Source organism: Saccostrea echinata, unplaced genomic scaffold, assembly GCF_033153115.1.
Source record: "Saccostrea echinata isolate AGI-Se365-2 ecotype Australia unplaced genomic scaffold, CSIRO_AGI_Sech_v1 ptg000009l, whole genome shotgun sequence".
Classification (NCBI taxonomy): Eukaryota; Metazoa; Mollusca; class Bivalvia; order Ostreida; family Ostreidae; genus Saccostrea; species Saccostrea echinata.
In genome coordinates, this window is record NW_026889758.1 from 24,391,131 (window position 1) to 24,415,089 (window position 23,959).

Consider the following 23,959-nt stretch of genomic DNA (forward strand, 5'->3'; position numbering starts at 1 on the left):
TTTTGATACAAAAGAGCATTCAGAAAAAAACTGAAATGTATTGATAAAGCACAAAATTCTACAGCTTTAATTGTATTTGAACAATTTCTTATTCATTAATTTTCTATTTTCATGTAAGCAAGTTTATAACGAAGTACAAATTGTACTTCGGGTTCGTTGCCACGATGCTTTCAGTGAGGAATATATACAAATTTTACCGATAAATTTATTAGGAAAACCTACCACATACTGTATATGTAATAGTCTTTCGATATATATAAATATGTTCACAACTTAAAGTGTTATCAATGATTTACCAGTATTTCAATGACCATTCACACAAAAGCTTTTTTTATGTTCATGCAGCTAAAATCGCCTCTTTTTTTTAATCGGGCTCGATGCTATAGGATGTTCTAGAAGCTTCCGTCAATATTAAGATCGGTGAATTACGAAAATAATTTGCACATTTCCCTTTGTAATCGGCAATTACATCTTATTTCTTTTATATCATTTAAATTAAGGTTTGATTGAATTATTCAGTGATGACGTTTTATGAAACAAATGAACAATTGCTTGTTGTCAGTTACATTAAAAATTGCCAGTAACTTAGATCCGCCAACCAGAAACGCCACCGTACTCACGTTTTTACTATTTCATGGCTGTTTATAGAAAATGAAAGTAGAGTTTTAATTTAATGTATGATACTTACTATGCGAGTGAAATCTAAATATAGTTTACGGACATCATCTTGTATATAGTGTATCCTTAGAGGAATAAGTAAGAACTCTGGTGCATCCGTTTCGGAGTTTATTTGCAAAATTTATTAATTTATAAGTATAATATAAATACGTTAAAGGAATGCGCAGGTCAAGTTCTTATTTGGTCCTGGTCCGATGATTTTTGACAAAGTTATCCCTCTTGAACTAAGAAAAAAAAGAAATTTTCAGTTTCCGCTCTCTAACTTTGGTATGGATGTATGTAAAAGGTTGAAATTACATATGCAGGTATTTTACCAGAATATACAGGTCAAGTTCGAATACAAATTTAAAACTAAATATGGCATTTGATATCATTAAAAAATGGACTGTTACTGAACAAAAGAAATAAAAATTGTGATTATTTAGCAGACAGAAAGTTAGTTAAATTTCATTTATACAATGATGATTTTGAAACAGAATTTTTATCATACAGAATTGGAAAATAAAAAATTAACTATTTATCAAATATATACCACGCATGCGTAGACGTTCTATTTAATTCTTGAGGATTTATTCCTTTTACAACGCAACACACAGTAGAGTACACAATTGAATTGCGGAATAGATAAAGGCGGAAAAAATGGATGTTCAACTAAGCAAAAAACCCAAGGTTGTGTGTAATAAAATGCATGCATCTGATTTGTCTTTCCTGCGATTCTGTGAATGTTCCGTGTCTCAATTGTTGTGAAATGAATAGTAATGAGCGGCGAATTTAGGAAATTTAAGATCACTGCCAAAGATTCTTCTACAATATTTCAAATGAGACATTCAGTTCACCGTGAATTATTCATGCCAATTTAAATAGGATTTTTTGTGAAATATTTATAATTTACGCTACTACTTTCTTACATTATTCATATTAAAATGTTTGATTTATCAAAACCTTCTCAGTGCTGTTTATTTATCTGTCTCGTCCTTTGTTTCCATTTGCTTGTTACCTGTAGCTGTCCAATAAGTCAAATTTGACACCTACAGGTAACTTATTGGACGGAGTGCAGTACAAAAGAAATTTACTAAACCAGGTTTTACAAAAGATGACGTAACAAAAATGTTTTAAGATAATACATGTATAATGATACGATAACTAGATACAATTAACTTAGAAAAACAAGTCATTGTTCATTTTGTATAATGTATTGCGATGACTAGACAAAAGTTGAAAAAAAAAATTAAGTATAAGGGTTAGTAAACTAATAAATTTTACATATTAACAATTATGCAAGCATTATGAGTAGAAAATAAGTTACATCAGTGGTGTGTGGTTTTAAGTACATAGATCCCTACTTTAATGTTAAGAGATGTATTGATCAGGTATAAGGAGTACTCTGTAATTAAATTAATTATAAAAGCAAGTATTAAACATGTCAGACAAAATATGAGTCAATGAAAGCCTGTATTTATAAATAATGTCAATATAACAACCGTAGAATTTGTAAAAAGCTAACTTTAAACTGGGTTGTTGTTTGTTCATATGTATATGCCTTTCATTTATGCTGTTGTATCATATATTTATTTATTATTTTTTCACAACTATGTCGACTTACTTACATGTATATATACTGTACCTCATGTACCATTGATGCTGGTGTGAGCGAAATAAATGAACTTGAAATCTAATCATTTGTCAATAGCTTGTCTCTGTTAGCCCAGTTGCTTTTGCTGAAGAACAGGACTTACCGGTATGTCCATCTTACAATATCATTAACATTCAACTTCCAATGACCATACAAATATGTATATGTAGAAACAACGATGAATACTTTTTTATTTAATAATCATCGTCCTTGCTGACCGGGTAGGGAGTATTAGGTAATTTGGTTTTACACAGAACACTCTTTTCCTGGGTGGGAAACAAACTTGTACTGAATACAGAAAACAGTGTATCTCTTTACTTGTTTTCTCAGTTTTTGTAATTTAACTAGTCTAAGATCTTTTCTCGTTATAACGAGATAGTTTTAGCGATTTTTTTTTTCAAAATGAGACTCTTTGGCTTTCATATGTAGCTAATATGCTTTCAATGAAAATGATTAGTGAACTTAAACTCAGTTTAAAATTTCTAAACAACAAACTTTAACACTGTGTTTAAAAAGAATTATAGTTCTACTCGCAATTCGATTTTTGTCTGCGCAGATGCCAACTTAGAAAGGAACAACAGGGCTTTAAAATACCAATAAGTTAATCTGGTGCATCAAAATTGGTATATATTGTATAGGATTTACATTAAGCAAACTACAAATAAATAGACTCACATCAATATTCAAATTGTGTCCAATCTTTATTCCGAACAAAAATTTTTAAAATCTAATATGCTCAAGTAAGGAGAACTGAAATGTATAAATAAAGAACAGTACATAATTAATTTAAAACTAGTGAGACTAGACTTTCGATGAATCAACTGAGTAAAAGTATACCAACTTTAGTTCACCGAAGATGTTACATGTAATTAATTTACAAGACCGATACAGATAATATGTGTGTTATTACTAATGGTAGAGCAAATGTAAGAATGGTTAAATTCTTTGTACCTATGCCAAGCTAACAAATAATTATTATTTAGCGTAAGAACTGCTCTTGTATTTCTAACATTCGGAGCAAGTGCAGTATTTCGAAGTGCGAATGAACATGAGTGTTTATATTTTATGCATTTGTTAAATGTGGCAGTAGTGAAATCTTTTGAGGAGAGATCTGTAGGCCTAAATATTAATCCCTCACTCGGTTACTGACAACATCCCTCCTTGCGAACTTAGAATTTCACAGTGAAACATTAGTCAAGCTCAAAAGTCCACTGGAACAATACAAATTGAGCAGAGCAAACACGGGCCTTTAAGAGCATCGGAGATGGGATAAGGTGCCATGGAGGAGTAAGCATCCCCTGTCAACTGGTCACACCCGCTGTATGCTCCTTGTCATGATCGGGTAAACGGAAAAAATCCGTTGACAATTCAGTTTGAAAATAATGACCTAACAATTTGTATGAAAAACTTGAATTAACTTTCTAGTCAAAAGAAGATTGTATTTGCTGAGAAGGTCATTGTATCAACCATAGACTTTTCGAAATGATGACTCTAAACGAGACTGTAGATATTCTTGTATCATCAACTTATTTGTCAATAGCTTGCCGCATTTCAGATATTGTTCATACGTAAAACATGCATACTGAATCAACTCAATATGCATTTGATAATAGTATATTATTACATAAATCTGGGAAGTTGACAATAGAAAAGCTGAAGTCATCACGTTTATCATAAAATTTTGTAGTTAGGCCATTCCAAGCTTTTTCTTTGTTCAGCGTCCACCCTAAATTCTTTCTATCCGAAAAAAAACACACAAACTAAAAGAGAAAAAAACCCACATTTTAAACACAATTCTAGAATTTCTCATTATCATTTGAAAATTCTCTTCGCCTTGTAACCTAAATAAACTATTAGTTTCTTGAAACAAAAATAAAAATGGTACACCACTTAGAAAAACGAGAGATGCCGATCCCAAAAGAGTAAATTGCGTTCAAAGATTTGTATTTGTTGAGTTTAATTCGTGTTTGTTTTAATTCATAACCTCAAAACCAATCCCTCTGCGGACGCTAAACATAGAAAAAACTTGGAATGGCATTAGTTTGCCATTAATATTTTAGAAATCGTTCATAAAAAAAAAAACTCGGCCTGTATTTCACCGTTTAAAAAAGTGGAGCTGCTAATGTTTGATAGGCTAATGCTCGTATTCACACCTGTGTTTAAGCCAGGTTTACCACTAAGAACAGCTTACATTTTTTAAATCAGTTTCATACCTGTTTCTCAGAAGTGAGCTAAGCTCACAAATTAGGCTAAGCCTAAACCTGGTCTAGGGTAGGTTTAAATCTCGATTTATTGTTCTTCTCACACTGGAGGATTGGTTAGATTAGATGAAGAGGCTGGATCTTATTGGAAAAATTAATAGACGACTCAAAATTATCCATGACAGATCAAATCTATTTATATGATGACCTTGAACTTCTCTCAAAATACTGTTCTACTCATTATGAACATACCAAAGTGTTTTTCATCAATGTTCAATGCCATTCCCAGGTGGAAATTTAAAGGTGATTCTACATTGTCTCCAATTTGCAACTTCGCTCTCTTTTAATGTCAGACGACACGTTCTTCAAATATATATTTTGTAGACCTTGGTATTATATCAAAATTTATTCATAATTGTCATTCTCTCGTGATTTCTAAATTGTTTTCAATATGTTTAAAATAATATGTACATCAAAAATTGTGACATCGGCAATTCAAAAGATTGCCCATAAGGATTATATAAGAAATATCGCCCTCTGGTATCTTGCCCAAATGCCTGGTAAGGTACCTCAATTTTTGATGAGGAAACTTCTTTAGGAAGTTAAACTTCAATGATCAGTTCTTGGGAAAAAAAATATATATTTTCTAGGAATGTGTCGTCTGAGCTTAAGACTTCAAGACATTTACTTGGCTTTGGATTTGGACTAATTTAGTCAAATATCTGGATTTCAAAACTGCATTCCCATAGATAATGCTTACAAATGAAATTGCAAGTTTTTAATTAAGAAACCCCTCCACCCCTCCCCTAACTGGTCCTTAGTAGATAGGAACCCATGCGTAGGTGTACACGTAGAATGAAAGTGACAAATAAGATTAGTATTGGTGCTTTTTAGTCCTTTAAAAAATATTGAATTTGATTTGGAAGATGTTTCTTTTTTGAGTGGGTATGCCCGTGCCCCTAAAGAAGAAAAATTCCTGAATCTGCCCTTGAATTTGGTCTTTTGCTGTCGTAGAAAATGTAAATATAGAGTAAGTGAAGGCCTTTGTTATATTTCATGAATTAATTTATTGATAGAAATGGTGAGAACATTGTCTCTACTCAAAATAGGAGGACGCTCCTAATAAAACATTTTCTGTGAAGTAATGAAAGGTTTTCTATGAAGATGTATGTTGTCTTTTCATTTTCCGGTGTCTTCGGTTCTTTCTCTGGTTAATATTATATCAAATGCTGTCAAAACACGAGATTGACTGCAGTTTAGGTTAAACCAGTTTTATTTTCAGAGTGAAACACAGGTAAGGTTTATGTGAGCTCAGCTCAAGTGGGATTTAAACCCAGTTTACCTGACTCAGGCTTACTTGATAAACCTAGCTTACCTAATCCATAGGTATGAATACGGGCATTATTAATGTTCATATTCACACCTATGTTTAAACAAGATTTAACTGTAAGAAGGACTCACGTTTTTAAAACCTGTTTCACACCTGCTTCTCAGGAGTAAGCTCATCTCAGAAATTAGGGTAAACGGTAAACCTAAACCTGGTCTAGGGTAGGTTTAAATGTTAAAGATAGTATTATTCTAACTATGGAAGACCACATAGATGGAGTAGAAAGGCTGGAACTTATTGACCAACTGTTTGTAAGACGACCTAGAACTATCCGTGATAGATTAGATCCATTTCTTTTTTATGATGAGGAGGATTTTCTTGTGAGATTCCGTTTTTGTAAACGTGACACTCTCCGTATAATGGACATGCTTGGAAATGATCTAGAACCAAATCAGAGAAAACTGATGTCAGTTTCACCCCTTACTCAGCTTTTGATAACCTTCAGATTTTTTTGCGACAGGAGCATTTCAGCAAGTGAATGGGGATTTATTTGGCATTTCACAGGCAACAATAAGCAGGGTTGTTAAAAGAGTTTCATGTTTTGGCATCAAGGTATAGGGATGTTAACGTTATATGAAACATAATTGTATAATCCTCGTATATTTTACTTTTGAAAACTTAAGGACGATGTCAAAGGAAGCTTTCCACACACATATATTTTTGTGAAGCGAAATTTGAATAACGTATTGTATATGTATGTATATATATATATATATATATATATATATATATATATATATATATATATATATATATATATATATATACCATAGCAATGCATATTACATGTGCATTTATTCATTAAATTAATTATGTATATATATATATATATATATATATGTATATATTTATTTATTTGTAGCACACTTCTACAGCTGAATCAAATAATTATTCGTTTAATCTGTAGTTAAGTGTATTGACTTTTAAATTGTTCTTTTTCAGAGAGGTCCAGGGCTCTAATTATATTCTGGCCATGGTCATTATGTATCTTTTAATTTCATTGGTTTTTTAGTTGGTCATGCTTTTGGATTGGTTTTGTTTTTCGCTCAAAGTTTTCTTTGTGTTTTTTGTATTGTTAAAAGTGATGACATTTAGTTTTGTCATTGAGTAGACCAGCCTTTTTCAATTAGACATTGACCCTGAGACATACTTTTCTACTTGCATGGTAAGTAATTCTTTCATACTAATGTTAATAGATGATTCTAATTTTATTAAACGTGAAATATATTATTTTACACTTAATTCCTTGAATCATTTTTCCTGGAGTAAATGAATAGTAGTGAGAGTGAGACTATTGATATAAAGTTATGTGCAAATAGTGAATTCATGAATGTCCCACTTTTTCATATTTTTAAAGTAAACTTTATTTTATGCTTAGTGTAGATATCTACAAAGTTGTTCATTGTTGATTTATAGATATTATTCCTATAGCTGTCTATTGAATGCAGCTTATATATGCTGTATGACTCATTCCCATTGAATGGTATGAATGATATTGTTTTTATACATAACAATAATTCATAATGTACATATACATTGTCAAAATAATTATTGTAAAGTTTTTATGATAAATAGTCATTGATTAAAGAAATGGGAGATTTGATTGTATACATTTCATATAATTGGATTATCTCCCTTTGATTCTGATAAAGCTATATTGATTGTATATTGATCAATAATTCTATAGTTTTTATGCTGAATATTTATAATTTAATTTAAGGGTTTCTTTTCCATCTCTGTTTGTTGTTTCCATCAATAAAGAGACCGTATTGTCTTGTTAAAACTCGAACCAACAGCCTTGTTGTTTTTCATCACCACATTATCATCAACACATGTCTGTTACAGTCGCCCGCGTGGCGCAGTGGTTAGAGCGTCTGCTCTAGAGTTGCGAAGTAAGAAGTTGATCCTTACGTCGCGGGTTCGAATCCCACTGTGGGACGTGAAGACCGGTCCTTCGGATGAGACCGTATAAACCGAGGTCCCGTGTCGCAGTAGGTGCTGGCACGAAAAAGATCCCTCACTGCTCAATGGTCGTAAGTGCCGAGTATAGGACAAAAATTTGCAGCTCTCCACCAGCCAGTGGTGGCGTCTCCATGAGTGAAAAATTCTCGAGAGGGACGTTAAACAACAAACAAACAAAAGTCTGTTATATATATATATATATATATATATATATATATATATATATATATATATATATATGAGTTATTTAGCGTTTGATAAATGTTCATGTATATGATTGCAATATATGAAGTAAAACCGTCTCCAATTTCCAGTAACCTACCCGTATGTTTCAAGTTGAGATACATAAATAAAAAAAATAATAAAATAAAAGATCCATTTTTTTAAAAAATATACTTATTCATATGACTTCTTTTTCTTTATTAAATCCTACATTTATCAATTTCATTATCATTTTTGGCTAGAATATAAACAGGAAATGAACTCATAAATTCTTCTGGTAAAACAGAAGTCGATCTAATCCTATTGATACATCAATGCCTTCCATTGTTTCCATCTAATACATGCTAATATTCAAGTAAAACAGCCAAATTCATAAGACGTAATCTTCTTTAATCTTATTCATTGTTTAAAAATCAGCTTTGTTCACACATTTTGTGCCTCAACAATAATGACAATTATATAAATGTCCTTACTAGAGAAAGAATCTCATGTAATGGTTAAACTATGTTGTGCCATGCCTATATGAAAACAAGTAACATATCATATATGAATGTGTTCTTGTATGTTCTGATCGTATCTGGACAAACGCATGACAAAGGAATGAACGTCATGTCAGCCTTCTGACAATGTATTATACTTCTGAAATAGTACTTTCAATATTTTACGAACCGAGAAATGACGTTCCTTATTAGAATTTTGTTTGCTATTCAGTACGGTACCGAAAATATTGACAGAATGCCGTGATGAATTGTCTAAATACTCCATTGTTATGAATAGAGCTCAGGAGAAAGCAGTTCATGTTAAGAAAAATAAACTAGTTCTCTGTAGGTATTTCTGACTATTAGGGTTCACTCATACATGTAAACTTTCAACCTTCCTACGTCTTGCTAACCGGAATATGAACTTCTAAAAGTATAACTTTCGTACTCCTGAAAATGGTAACGATCGTTTCGCATTAGTTCGAAGAACAAAACACGATGTATATTTTATATTTGTCAACGCATAAAATTTTTCACTTAAAGAGCAATGATATCTATTCAGAAAATAAATTTTAAAAACGCAAATACGTGTAATCTTCCAAAAAGTTGTGGAAAACGGGTAACAATGAGTTTCATTTAATTAAAAATAAAGAAAAATACATTTTTTATTCGTTTGATATGTTTAATGTCAATTCAAATTATCATAATGCCATCATGCATGTTGTCAATTTTGAAATTACTGGGTGGAGGTAAATACAAAATTGACACGATAATTGATTTTATATTTACCTCTACCCAGTAAATTCAAAATTTACAAACATGTTAATGTTGTTTAAATGTCAAGTCATGTTCAAAGGGGAATGTGTCTGCAAATGAATTATGCTAAATATGGTATCCCATCTTCTTATTTTAATTCTAAGGATTCTTGATTCTATGTTGTAATATAGCAACATGCTTTTATATGATCTAACCAATATTTTATAACCCAAGAAGAGAAATAACCTAAAACTATTCCCTCACAATAGTGTATTAATTATGTCAATAAGCGATTTTTCTTCGGATTTGATTTTCGTGTTATTTTAATTTGATTTATGAAGAAGAAGAAAAAGGAAATTAATTTCGTTAAATTATATAGCCTACTTTATATAATTTAGTTTAATTACATACAGCTATATACAACTATGAATCTTTTACTTAAAAATTGCAGTGTAAGAAAGATTAAAGATATGATTTTTGTTTTCCTTTGTTTTTTTACCGCTAGATAAAAATCAAGCATACTCACAAAGGCTTCCGGGATGACATGTTTTGAATTGATGCCATTTATGGTAAAATGTGCTCCTTCCATTTTCAACACAATTAAAAATATAAAATCCAAATGATTCACGTTTCCGAAGTCGGAAAAAAATGGATAAGGTGTATCATGGGTCTGAGATCTACATCTGTGTCGGTCATTTGGCTGACTTTCTGCGAGGCCCTGAACTGGCAGTCTTTACACAACAAAACACGAAATCCAATCATTCTTGTGAATGTTGTGATTATTAGCAATTCACTTTCACTTAATCCAACGATATGGTTCTGGGAAGATTAATTAATTGAGCCAGATGGGAGAGAAAGTGTGCAAGGCAGCATGTTATAGCAAGATTGTCTAAATTTACGATAGCAATGAAGAGGAAATATTGTATTTTTCCAGGAGATTCAAGAGAAAGTCACGCTATTAATTCAATAGAGTGACGCAAGAATAGTTCTTGAGAAGCATTATAATAAAATTACCAAAACACACGATAGCTGCTTTAATCTGACTATAATCAAATTGGGGGTATTTCAGGAAGCTTGGCGACTCCTTTACTGCCTCATAACTTGTGTTCCTCCACACCCACTCCTTGAGGTAAAAAACGATTATGAACATTTATCAAGGAAGCTAGGAGATGCAAAATATTTTAAATGTATATTGAGTATTTTGTTGCTTTATGTCATTATTTTTTACTTAAAAGCATGATTACAGAAACTTAGGGTAGCTCGTATAGGACACGTTATGATGATAATGACCACGAAATAAATTTTATATAGCAAAGAATTTTTAAGGAATTTCATGCACAGGAATCATACGCTTAAATTGCTTTAAACAAAATCTCCTCGTGACAAAGGGTATAGTTTAGTTTTGATGAAATCATGTTTATGTTAAAACACACTACGTTATATCGTGCCAGCGAGTGTGATACATTTTTTTGTATCGTCGCTGTTAGTTCATCGCGGTAATCTTGTGATTTATTTTCGAAAAAGTTGTCTCTCATATTTCAAAGCCAACAATTCTTATGCAAAAAATGAGATTCATATTATGTGAAATTGTTCCATTAATATGGAATTCTTGGTAGTACGACACAGTTCGGTTGTTTGTTTGAATGTTTAACGTCCCTCTCGAGAATTTTTCAATCAAATGGAGACGCCACCACTTACCAGTGGAGAGCTGCAAATTTATACCTACACTCGGCACTCAGGGTCATTGAGCAGTGAGGGATCTTTTTCGTGCCAACACCTACTGCGATACGGGACCTCGGTTTATACGGTCTCATCCGAAGGACGGATCTCCACGTTCCGCAGTGGATTCGAACCCGCGACGTAAGGATCAGCTCCTTACTTCGCGACTCTAAAGCAGACACTCGAACACTCGCTTGTCTGTAAAGGCAGTGATTACGCATATGATATTGATGTGTGATTATAAATAATATAAATATTGATATATAACAAGATTATCGACAATAATTAACAAATTTTTGCTAATGAATAATTTTTTATCGCTTAAAACATGTTGTTCTGATACCTTTTAAGGCGTGATTGCAAGGTACATGTATTAAGTCACTTTTGCCATAGAGCTTTGCCCTAAAGGCAACAAAACGAATGTCTCAGAGTTCAGATTTAGTCTTTTTCTACTTATGTTTCCCTAAAAATTTCTTCTCCAAACATTTTTTTTTGTCTAACAATTTTTTCAATCAAAAACTTATTGGCAATTTGATATATATTATTTTCATTAATCAAGATGAACACTTAAATATATTCATTTGTCGCCCGCGTGGCGCAGTGGTTAGAGCGTCTGCTCTAGAGTCGCGAAGTAATGAGTTGATCCTTCCGTCGCGCGTTCGAATCCCACTGTGGGACGTTGAGACCGGTCCTTCGGATGAGACCGTATAAACCGAGGTCCCGTGTCGCAGTAGGTGCTGGCACGAAAAAGATCCCTCGCTGCTCAATGGCCGTAAGTGCCGAGTATAGGACAAAGTTTACAGCTCTCCACCGGCAAGTGGTGGTGTCTCCATACGAGTGAAAAATTCTCGAGAGGGACGTTAAAAAACATACATACACACAAATAAATATATTCAATGACTCTGTTTTAGCGTTTTTATTGACACATGCTGTAAATTTTTAAACAAAATTGTGTAATTCTGTCCTGGTATATGCAAGGTTAACAATAATAAAAAAAAAAAATAAAAACAAAAAATTGTTTTCATTTACCAAACATTTATACCCCATTTCAGCTTTCTTACCTGATATTTAAACCTAACCTTGGTCGGATCCATGGTGTTGAAAATCAAAGGTAATGAGCAAAATAGTGAATTTTTCCTACATGTAGCAAATGACGACCGTGATCAAGATTTGGCAAAAGTGTTAATTCGGGTTTTTCTTTTAATTATTTTACAGGCCCGTAGGAAGCAATTTCAGTTTGGGGGGGGGGGGGGCACAGCCATACATTTTCAGTTGAGGGGGCACTATAGACTATCAAAAAATCTTGACAAGCAAAATAGGAAAAAAAAAAAAAAAAAGGTCATCAGACGTTTTTATTGAGGGGGCACAAGCGTATAGTAGCTATGTTTTCTATAGTATTCTTTATATCGGCAAAATTATTGGGGGGGGGGGCACGGCCCCCCTCGTGCCCCCCCCCCCCCGGTTCCTACGGCCATGAATTTTAGTAATACTCCAAGTTCATTCATCACAAAATAAAGTTAAACGATATATCTCAAAATCACGACCTTTTAACATTGCCTTAGAGTTAAATAATTGTTTTGCATTACCCATCCTCTTTTCATGTAGTGCATATGAAATTACTTGGTTTGAAAAGTACACCTGTTGCATATCATAGATGATTTTAGAATATAATATTTCAATTCTCAAAATATATAAATACCTTGGCCTTAAACCTAGGCCCGATCGATAGATCATTTTTTTTTCAAACTTCCTGCATTTATACGAACCCTCGAGTTCAACCAGTGTATTGACACGGCGGCAAATTCAAAGCCTACGAGGATTTTAACATGGTGAACTCGTCCATTAGCGTCAAGATCACGGGGCAGGAAACCAGTTTATCGAGGGAGTAGTCGTTCTTTCAACTTAAATTTACAAAAAAATCTTAAAAATTCAACGAAACTAATTCAGTGTGTTTTGATAAATAATATAAATATTGTTTTGTTCTCATATATTTTTCATAAAGTGAGAGAAAATTATCCGAATTCAATACAGTACAAGTTGTGGATAACGCACTGCTCTAGAAACGGGATGTTGACATGATGCAAGTTACATGTCATTTACAGCTTCCTTCGTTGAAAACGTATGTTATTGTTCTTTATTATTATTATTTTTTTACTTCTGAAAGTGCAACCATAAAAGAAGTGTTTTCAAGTGCTAATAACTTGTCAAAACCGAGCATTATTTGGCGAAAGCGCCCAATGCATATCTGCACAGCAGTGGGGAATAACGAACTTGTGTATATTTATGAACCATTTTCAAATCATAAGAAAGTTAGAGAAAGCGTTTAAAAAACTTCAAGTACAATGTTAATGTTACTCTTTTTTAGTTAGAAGCTCATAGTTTAATAATTTCTTTCAAATACATGATAGGACTACTTTCTCTTGAAGATGTCGTGCATTTTGCAGTCACAAGGAACATGTCTAAAACCCAACAATAGTCCACATGGATTTATCAATGGTGTTAATTAACTGTAAACTATCCTTTCTCCTGAAAAAAAATGTCAAGTTTCCCCTTTTTGGGTCATTCTACGGATAGAGGCCCAAACGAACTTTCTAAAAGTCAGAATTCATATACCCTATTTTATTCTATTTTTTTCTGCGTTATTTACTAAATCTAACTTGGAGGAAACCATTTCAACATGCAGCAGCAATGTTTAAAATATTTTATTGCTTATTTTGAGACTTGCACATACATACATGAAAAAAAAATTGTCATTACCGCAACAGACGACTAAATCGTCATAAAATATTGTTACAGTATCAAACCAATTTTTTCATAGTTTGAAGTAATAAATCTTAGTAATATCTTACCTTCATGATTATTTGAGTGAAATATTCGCACATTATTTTTCGTACTGTGGTGTTAAATTTACGTTTTTAAAAAATTCAAAAAAACCATTGGTCAATAAACCACTTGAGGAGTGTATATGATTATTTTACTTCCATTTTTCTACGGTGTGAGATTTCACGGACTCATGCATGTTGATTAAACACTTTATTACATTTATTATTAGATTAATTGATAATTAATTGACCTATTTTCTCCTCGTTATGGTAATGACAATGTGTTGCGGTAGTGACAGTGCGTTCCGGTAAATAGTTTCGAGTTGTTTCGATCGAATATTTTCATAACTTATTCTATAAATTTTTTGTATCTTATCCTTCAAAAAACCCAATGTGGTATAAAGCAAGAATGAACTTTATTATCAATTTAACTAGAAAAAACACAATCATTTTTTTTTTCAACCAGAAAGGCTACCAAAAAAAAAAAAAACAAACATTTCAAATTGTTCACCGTTGCAAAAATACGCACCAAATGATCACAGTTACATTTACTGTAATAACTGGAGCAAGTGTTCATAATCGGTTTTTGATAATTGGAAGTGCCTACTACCCACCGGAGAAGGCTCTTGTATTTTGCAAACAACTTTGTTATGTTCATACCAAAGGATATCTGGCAGAAGGGGCCAAAAATATCGGTTTTGACCGATCTTGTGCATGACTTTAACCTCGAAGTCTTCATCGTCCACATCCTGGACGATTCCAGGGTACGGCACGTCATCGTACAGAACGACACACCACTTTCCAATCCAGTCTGTATCAGCCGAAGAGGGATTGGATTCAGTGGGAGGATCTACATCCGGAGAACTCACACGAGCTGATACCGAAGTGAAGGTAAAAGCTGAAGGCTGGAAACACTCGCACGACTTCGGCTTTGCACAAAAGCAACTGAGTACCCTCACCCTTAACTTGTGTCTCTCCTCTGAATAAACCTGTGAATGAGAATGAATAGAAGATAGTTTCTAAATAAATGGTCAATATTTTAATACAATGACTTGAATTCAATAAAACTACAAATATACTGATACCTGATGTAGCTTCATGGTCTGCGGAACATAGTCCAGGTCTGATGGTATTATTCTATGGATCTCCTCAACATCTGCTTCACTAACTAAATAATATTGAATAGTCGAGTCTTTTTGCTGCAATGCAGTCTTCATTGACTTTGCATTATTTATACTTCCACCTTTAGAGACAAAGGCGTCTGCTGCCCGCTTCACCGATCCACCAATACCATCTGCAGGGCCTTTCCCGTGGCCAGCTTCTAAGAAAGACCAGTTACCTACTTTGAAACCCCAGTCAAAGAGCAAAGTTGAAAGCAAATAAAAATTTGCCTTGCATCTATATTGGGTTGTGGGTCCATCGCTTACAAAATACACAGTGCTTATGTCTGGATATGTACTTCGCAGCAAGGACAGAATTGGTTTTAAGTTGGCCCAGATAGCTGGGGGTCCATGCTTGTTAAAATCAGAAATGGTACAGAATCCCGTGGATGTGTCTTTGTAATAAAACACACCTGTATGTAGAGTGATCTGGTTTTGGTTAGCACCAAAATGCACACTTTGGATTTCTCTGTCATATTTGCACTGGTAGTTTTCTGAAAAGTCGATATGAATCATTACTTCGTTTTCTGTCATACTTTGTCGCAAAGTTCTAAGAGCGATGTACTGATGTTTAATATTGAAGAAATGGCGACAAATCTTCTTTAGATTTTCTTGGAATTCCTCAACAAGTGACATAGCACTCCCACTCTCATCTTCCCGCATTGTCAAGGATGTGACATACTTTATATCCTCTCCTTGAACTCTCTTGACTTTTTCAACCCTTCGGCTGACCCATTTTTTCCATGTGACCTGTTTTCCAAGATCCCTGTCTGATATAATAACTTGTTTGTCTTCACACTGCGGACATTCTCTATACATACAAGCTTTGCTCCCGGTGTCACAACATATCTCTGCAGCGAGGGAATTGAAATTTGTTGAAGAAATAAGACCAAGGCCTTTGAGTTTATCAACTTGATATTGCAGATTTTCGTGTTTTATACATAAACATGTTTGGCGATCCTTCTCTGTTGCTTTGAGCACCCAAAATGGTCGGAACCTACAGAACAACGAGTACGACAACTTCAAGTTTGGAAATTCAGACAGAAATTTGTCATGGAGATTTCTCAAATCGTCATTCAAAAAACGCTTCTGTCTCTTTACTTTGTTCCGAGTTATTGTGTCTTTCTTTCCTGGTGCTATCCTGCTGTTATCGTCGCGCTGAAGGAAAGATCTGACTGATCTCTGTATTTCATCTATGCTTGATCTGTTTCTTTTGAATAAGCCCTTCCGTGTTTCCATATTCCCTTTGTGATCTAAATTTCTCTTCCTTGAGAATCCAAATGCTTTGGCTGCATACTTCTTAAGTCGGTATTTTCGTAATAACCTTGATGTCAGAACATTGACAAAATTCTCTTTACTCTTCCTTTCAGCAGCCAATCTGTACTTTTCTCTAATACCTTTGACCAGGCTGTGGTGAAAATGCAAAGTACGCTTTACTTCCTCCGACACGTTTTGTCCTCTGATAAGAGTGTTCGTTTTAGTTCTTGGAGAATCCAAATTTCTGTTTTTCACTTTTTCTCTGTAGAGTCTTTTTTTTTATATCGGGCAACATCTTTTTCCTTCTGTGCAAGTTTGATTCGTAGTTTACCAATTTCTCTGTATGCTTTCGATCTATCTTTCCTGATTTTCTTTCTACCTCTAGATGTTCTTCCGTCCTAAGGAAGCTGTTCGCGTGACAGATCTTGACTTGGTGAATTCGGAGGTGTATTAGTTGAAAGGAGAATTTTAGTCTCCTTATCCTTTTTTCTTTTGTTTCGTTGATTTTTTCTCCATTGTTTTCTTACTGATCGCTGATCTCTCTCTGATAACTCTTCTACATTTTTCAGTTTGCCGACTTTTTTCCTCTCTTGATACCTTTGCTTTTCTTTCTCCAAGTATTTTGTATGTTTTTCTGGATCCTGTTTCTGCTTTTCCCTCCATCTTTTTGATCTTTCTTTTGCAGTGAGTGCCATAGCTCAGGGTTTTTTAAGCACTTGTTCATCAGTAATAAAAGTTCCTTTGAATGTTCATATTTTTCATATGCATCAACGACTAATTTTGCCCAGTCAAAACGTAAGTTATCAGTGTATTGAAAGAGTAGAAGCTCCTTAAGCCTTTTTTCAGAAATCACCACTAAATTTTCGATTGCAAAGACGTTTTTCTCATCAAGTTTACTTTTTTTCATTCCTAGAAATAAAAAAGTAACAGGTTTTAATAAAAGCATGGATATGAATCTAATAATTTTGTTTTGACAGCCAATGCTAATTAAAAATTGTAAGGAATTTGTTAGTAATTTACTTCAATCTGAACATTTAATTGTATTAAGAAGCACGTGCTTTATAATGGTATACAACCCCCTCCCCCAGTTATCATGCCTTATATTTTCCAAATTTATTTAGAAACAGTCATGGCTTGAGCAAAATTAATTTTTAAACAGGTAATTCATCAGCATTTGAAAACAATTGTTCAAAACACTGTGTATTAGATGTAGGTTAGTCTCGCCTACCTCCCAGGACTGGACCCACATATAGGAGTTATTTGTAACAACCTCTTATGCATAAAACACTATAATAGTGTTGTAAAATCCACGCACAAGACAATCTAAAGATGATTTGTCATTACCGTAACACTGATGTCATTACCGAAACGATTTGATTCAAGGGATTTGTTTCGGTAATGACACGTTTCGGTTATGACATTTTGAAATGTTAAACAGAATATAGAGGGCGCTACTTGCCAAAAGGTGTTAAATAATGTACAACACAATTCAAAACCAATCTATATTTCTTTCTAAACAATTGCATTTTTCCTAGGTGATCGTACTTTTATTGTAGCAAGCATTCGGTAATGACACTGAATAAACATACGCTTGAAAGTAAGACCATTTACAATGTAATATCTGCTTACTTACCCACAGGAGAACGTTATGCCTTGTATCAAAGATGGCGGTTTCTGAAACTTTTAATCACGTAGCTTCTTCTTTCTTGTCTCTTATATTTTGCAGTTTTATCTCACCGTTTCGGTAATGACAAGAATATCAGGGACACCGTTTTACAAACAATAAATTATTAAAAAAAAGAATTTAGTAACCCGTATCTTTTTTAAAATCAACAATGAATATTTTATTATACCTTAGTAATCTCGACAGGTTAAATTTTGAAAGAGAATTCAGTTTTCACACACGCATATTCAATATTACAAATTCGATTTTGTAGTTTGGGACATGGCATTTCAAAGCAAGTCCATGACGTTGAAATTTTTTTTTAAGAAGTAATATTGCTTTCAGGGGTGTCCTTATGGTGTGTATGCATATTTATTATCTCCTTCTACAATATTCCAGACTTATTTTTAAAATTTCATTAACCAGGTATTGCTCAACACATACTAAAATGACGGGACACCATTTGGGCCTCTATTCGTAGAATGACCCTTTTATGCCCCCGTAATCGAAGATTCGGGGGCATATAGTTTTTGCCCTGTCCGTCCGTCTGTCTGTCTATCTATCTGTCTGTTTGTCCGCAAAAACTTTAACCTTCCCCATAACTTTTGATTGGTTGGAGCCATGGCTTTCATATTTCACATGTGTATTCCTTGTGACAAGACCATCTTTGGATACCATCATATTTGACCTTGATCTTGGAGTTTGACCCACTTTTGCAAAATTTTATGAGACTTTTACCTTGTCCATAACTTTTGAACAGTTGGAGCTTAAGCTTTCAAACTTCACATGTGTATTTCTTGTGACAAGACATTTCTTTGAGTACCAACATCTTTTGATGTTTGACCTACTGTTGATAAAACTTTAACCTTTGCCATAACTTTTGAACAGTTTGTGCTAGGTCTTTCATACTTCACATGTGTACTCCTTGTGAAAATACCTTTCTTTGGATTTGACCTTGCAGTTTGACCTACTTAAATTTTGATAAATTTTAACCTTGACCATAACTTTTGAACAGTTAATGCCAGGGTTTTCATACTTCACATATGCATTTCCTCTGGGAAGACCTTTCTTTAGATACCAACAACTTTGACATTTTGTCCTTGACTTTGGAGTCTGACCTACTTTTGAAAAACTTTAACCTTGGCCATAACTTTTGATCAGTTGGTGTTAGGTCTTTCATACTTCACATACGCATTTTTTGTGACAAGACCTTTCTTTAGATACTAACAACTTTTACCCTTTGACCTTGAACTTGGAGTTTGACCTATTTTTGTACATTTTTTGGAAAGTTTGATGATTCTACGTCTAATAGTTTTCTAGTTATGAGCCGGACAGTATTTTTTCCAAACTTGGCCATAGCATCTTGTTTATTCTTAACTTAATCAGGAAATTTTCTGTAACAACAAGATGTGTTTGTGAAACACTGATGCCCCCGTACGGCAGCTTATGGCGAAGGTTAAAGTTTCTCAAATGCAAGTCAAACTCCAGGTCAAGAAATTAAAAATGTTGGTATCAAAAAAAAGGTCTTGTCTCCAGGAAAATATCTGTAAAATATGAAAGCCATTGTACAAACTGTTGAAAAGTTAAATTTTTTCAAAAAAAGTAAAACGTCAAGGTCAAATGACCCAAGGGAAGATTTTGTCACAAGTGATACACATGATCGTGAAATGTAAAAGCCCTAGAACCAAACGTTCAAATGTTATGACCAAGGTTTAATTTTTTTAAAAGTAGGTCAAACTCGAAGGTCAAACAATGCCAAAATTGTTGGTATCCTAAGGCCAGCTTTTTTTTATTTTTAGGTTTACAAACTCGCCGCTCGAGTTTTTTTAATTTTCAGGAAAAAAAAATAAAATCGAGAAAAACAGATTTTTTTTTCTTTCCCGATGTTGAATTTGAATCAGGATCGAGATTTCAAATTAACGAACTCGTACATCCGGTTTAAGATAAACATGGCGGGTAAACAAGGTAGACCTGCATAGTCCATACCAGCATCATAGCTTGGTTTAGTGTAAAATTCATCGAAAAGTGTGCCATTCAAAACGTTTCACCCGTTCAGAGGACAAATAAAATGCTGACGACTTTGTTGCACAATGACATGTTTGTGAGATTATTACTGTAAACCAACTTCTATTCGCGTGCGAGAAATATTCGCGAGTTTCGCGACCTACTTTAACTCGCGAATATTAATCGCCGCGAACCATTTATCTTGCTTTGTATTTATAGAGATGTTTCCTCAGTCGCGAAAATTAATCGTCGCGGATTGATTTCAGACTATGGAATCGCGAATAAAAGTTGACGCGAATAATAGTTGGTTTACAGTATGTGTCCATATTAGTAAATACATGTAAGTTAATACTAAAAACTGCCCATGGTAGCTATAGCCAGAGACATTGTTTACGTCTCTGTTATAGCGTACAATCTATGCAACATTCTTTAGAAAAGGAATGCTTATGCATCAGTTGTATTGAATAAAACTATGGGTGAGGTGAAGTCTATTTGAAGGTGAAATAAACAATAGCCTAAAGGAATGAAATATTTCAATTATTAAAGAAAACAAGTATATACCAATATATACAGGCATATAGTATCGTTGTTGAATGTGGCAGCCAGAAAAATTATTTTACACTTGATTGAAGAAATTTTCACACCCCCTCCCTGTCTGTTGTATGATAGGAAAATTTACTTAATAAGGTCTTGAGTATATTTTTTAAAACAATTTCTACACATTCATGTAACACATGAATTTAAAAAAAAATGAAGATATACATAAATTAAAAGAGTTTAAAAAAAATTGATTTTTTTAAAATTTGTATTTTGACCATCTCAAAATTTATATCACTGCATGGCTCCAACTGGCAGACGAAATAAACAATTTAAGGTTCTACCTTTCTATTTGTAACCATTGTGTGACCAGTGGCAAGGAGCCTGTTAGGAGAGTATCAAAAAAGAAGCAGAAATAAATGTACGGAAGTCGATAATTTATACCAAAAAAAAATTGATTTCCTCCTCCTACGGGACTTTTTCATTCTGGTGTTCGTAAACCTAAAAATAAAAAAAAAATGCTGGCCTAAGGAAGGTCTTGTCACAAGTAATATACATGTGAAGTATGAAAGCCCTAACACCAACTGTTCAAAAGTTATGGCCAAGGTTAAAGTTTTTTCAACAGTAGGTCAAACTCCAAGGTCAAAGGGTCAAAGTTGTTGGTATCTAAAGAAAGGTCTTCTCACAAGGAATGCATATGTAAATGATGAAAACCTTAGTACTAGCTGTTCAAAAGTTATGGCATAGGTTAAAATTTTTCAAAATTGAAGTTGGTCAAACTCCAAGGTCAAAGTCAAAAAGTCAAAGTTTTTGGTATTAAAAAAAAGGTCTTGTCACAAGGAGTATAAATGCAAAGTATAAATTACCTAGCACAAAGTGTTCAAAAGTTATGTCGAAGGTTAAAGTTTTTTCAACAGTAGGTCAAACTCCAAGGTCAAAGGGTCAAAGGTGTTCGTACCCAAAAGAAAGGTCTTGTCATAAGAAATACACATGTGAAGGTTGAAAGCCCAAGCTCCAACTGTTCAAAAGTTATGGTCAAGGTTAAAGTCCCATAAAATTTTGCAAAAGTGATCAAACTCCACGTTAAAAAACGATGGTACCCAAAGAAAGGTCTTGTCACAAGAAATACACATATGAAATTTAAAAGCCATAGCTCCAATCAATCAAAAGTTATGGGCAAGGTTAAAGCTTTTGCGGACAAACAGACAGACGGACGGACAGGGCAAAAACTATATGCCCCCGAATCTTCAATTACGAGGGCATAAAATAAGAAATTTCATGGATTTTTTCTCAGTGAAAGCAGAAGTGTGAATCTGTGTGCAATGAACATGATGAATAAGCAATATGGTAATCTTACAACAAAGCTTTATGATAAACGTGATGAGTTTAACTTTTTAATAGTCAACTTCCCTTACTTATTCAGCAATATACCCTTTTCACCTGCATACGGGGTATATATCTATCAGAAACAAGCTCTACGTAAGAACAAACTCTACGTATGAACAATGTCTAAAACGAGGTAAGTTATTGACAAGTTGATGAAACAAGAATATCAACTGTCTCGTTTAAAGTCATCATTTCGTAAGTTCTATGGTCGATACAATGACCTTGTCAGCAAATACAATATATCATTAAGTCAAATGCTGACTGATGTTTTCAAACTAATTGTTAGGCCATTATATACACACTGAATTGTCGACGGATATTTCCGTTATTTTCCGATCATGACAAGGTTGTGACCGGTCGGCAGGGGATGCTCACTCCTCCATGGTACCTGATCCCACCTCTGATGTTTTTGGAAGTCCGTGTTTGCTTTGCTCCCGAATTGTACTGTTTTAATGGACTTTGCGGTTGAATACTGTTCGTTATTTCAATATTTCATTGCAAGTCCACAGTGTAGCAATGTAAATGTGATGGGACTTAAACTTTACTATGTCCAAAGACAATTTCTAAATGGTAATTTTGAAAAGGTGAAGGGAAGTCCTTATTTGGATCCTTCGACACTAAAATACAGACTTGGGTCTGTGATTATGGAAATTGCAAATCATGGGCTTTTAAAACCGCCACAGCTTATTGCGAATATAACTGACCTATCTTCTCTCTTAAAAACTACCAATTTTCGAAAAGTGGGTCAAACTTAAGTAGCATAAAAACGAAAAAACTAAAGAAAAATGGACCGTTCATAAAAATATAAAAAAAATTACCTTCTGTTAGTGTTTGAAGACCTGGGTATTTATTCCCCCTCCCCCTTCCCGGCCAAATCTCCCAACACCAACCCTTTATCGGCGCTAGCTTTCGGTGTTTTGGTTTGTTTTTTTGTTTGTTTGTTGATTGCTGGAACCACCCCTACTCCCTCCCCCACCCCTAAAAAAAGCCAAGTAAAATTTATCGACTTTGTCATGTTCGCTTATATAGTACCTAGGTGTGCATGGATAAGGCCAAAATAAAATAAGCTTTGTTTGGCGTTGCCGGACGACCCGCATAAAACGGTGCGATCCGGAGAAATTTTATCAACGAATATAGTTAATAATTTTTTTTAATAACGTACGTAAATTCATCCGGATTTTGGTGTATGTATGATTGATTAATATACAGGATCTGGAAGAAATCACGGAAACGCTTGACTGATAGACCAGTTGATTTATGAGTTAGCATCTCTGTGATGTTGAATGCATACGCATCATGAATCCAAGCATGGCCGGCGAAGGCGGTTTTATAATACGTAAATTTGGTATAGCAGAACTTGGTGGATAATACTCTATGTAGTACTATATAAGATGTAACAGAGATTTTGGAAAACTTTCAAAGCAGAACTAGATTAATTTATTGTTTTTACTTGTAATTTAAGATTTTTAGAGAACTACAGTAGCTATACTGATTGGATTGATTGATTGATTGTATATTGTTTTACGTCCCATTCGAGAATTTTCACTCATATAGAGACGTCACCATATACCGGTGAAGGGCTTCAAATTTTGACCTTTACTCGGCACTCAGGGCCATTGAGCAGTGAGGGATCTTTATCGTGCCAACGCCTGCAGTGACACGGGGCCTCGGTTTTTAAGGTCTCATCCGAAGGACCCGCAAATTTCACTTCAAAGTGCCGAGCGCATGGCGAAGGAACAGTTGCTACCCATTTTTTATCGACTTAGGTCAGTCGCGGCCGAGATTCGAACTCACGACCTCCCGATTACGAAGCGAGCGCTCTACCGACTGAGCTACCGTGAACGGTATACTGATTGGAAGAAGAACAAAAAAGCAGCTCCAAAAATGACATAAAGATATTGAAATTGCACAGTTCAGCATTGCTTGACATTGTTTCATGTCATTCACATCATCTTGGGGGAATTTCAAAAATCAATTTCAGCACCTTTTACTATACTTCAACTCTTATGCTGTTGATTATTCGGACAAGGCTAACAAGGACCAGCAGGAACGGCAGTTGTTGGATCGCCCTGTCAGACAGGTTGGGCAGGATA

The 23,959-nt window shown here is 34.1% G+C and overlaps 2 long non-coding RNA genes across 2 annotated transcripts in view; one reads left to right on the plus strand and one right to left on the minus strand.

The window, feature by feature from the left end:
* Positions 1 to 23,959, minus strand: part of LOC133182075 (uncharacterized) — a 262,045-nt gene that overhangs the window by 182,305 nt on the left and 55,781 nt on the right. The gene's annotated exons all lie outside the window — the stretch shown is intronic.
* Positions 13,754 to 18,413, plus strand: LOC133183489 (uncharacterized). The gene is made up of 3 exons (XR_009720654.1): positions 13,754 to 14,184; positions 17,365 to 17,967; positions 18,003 to 18,413. It is a non-coding gene; the product is annotated as an uncharacterized LOC133183489 (long non-coding RNA).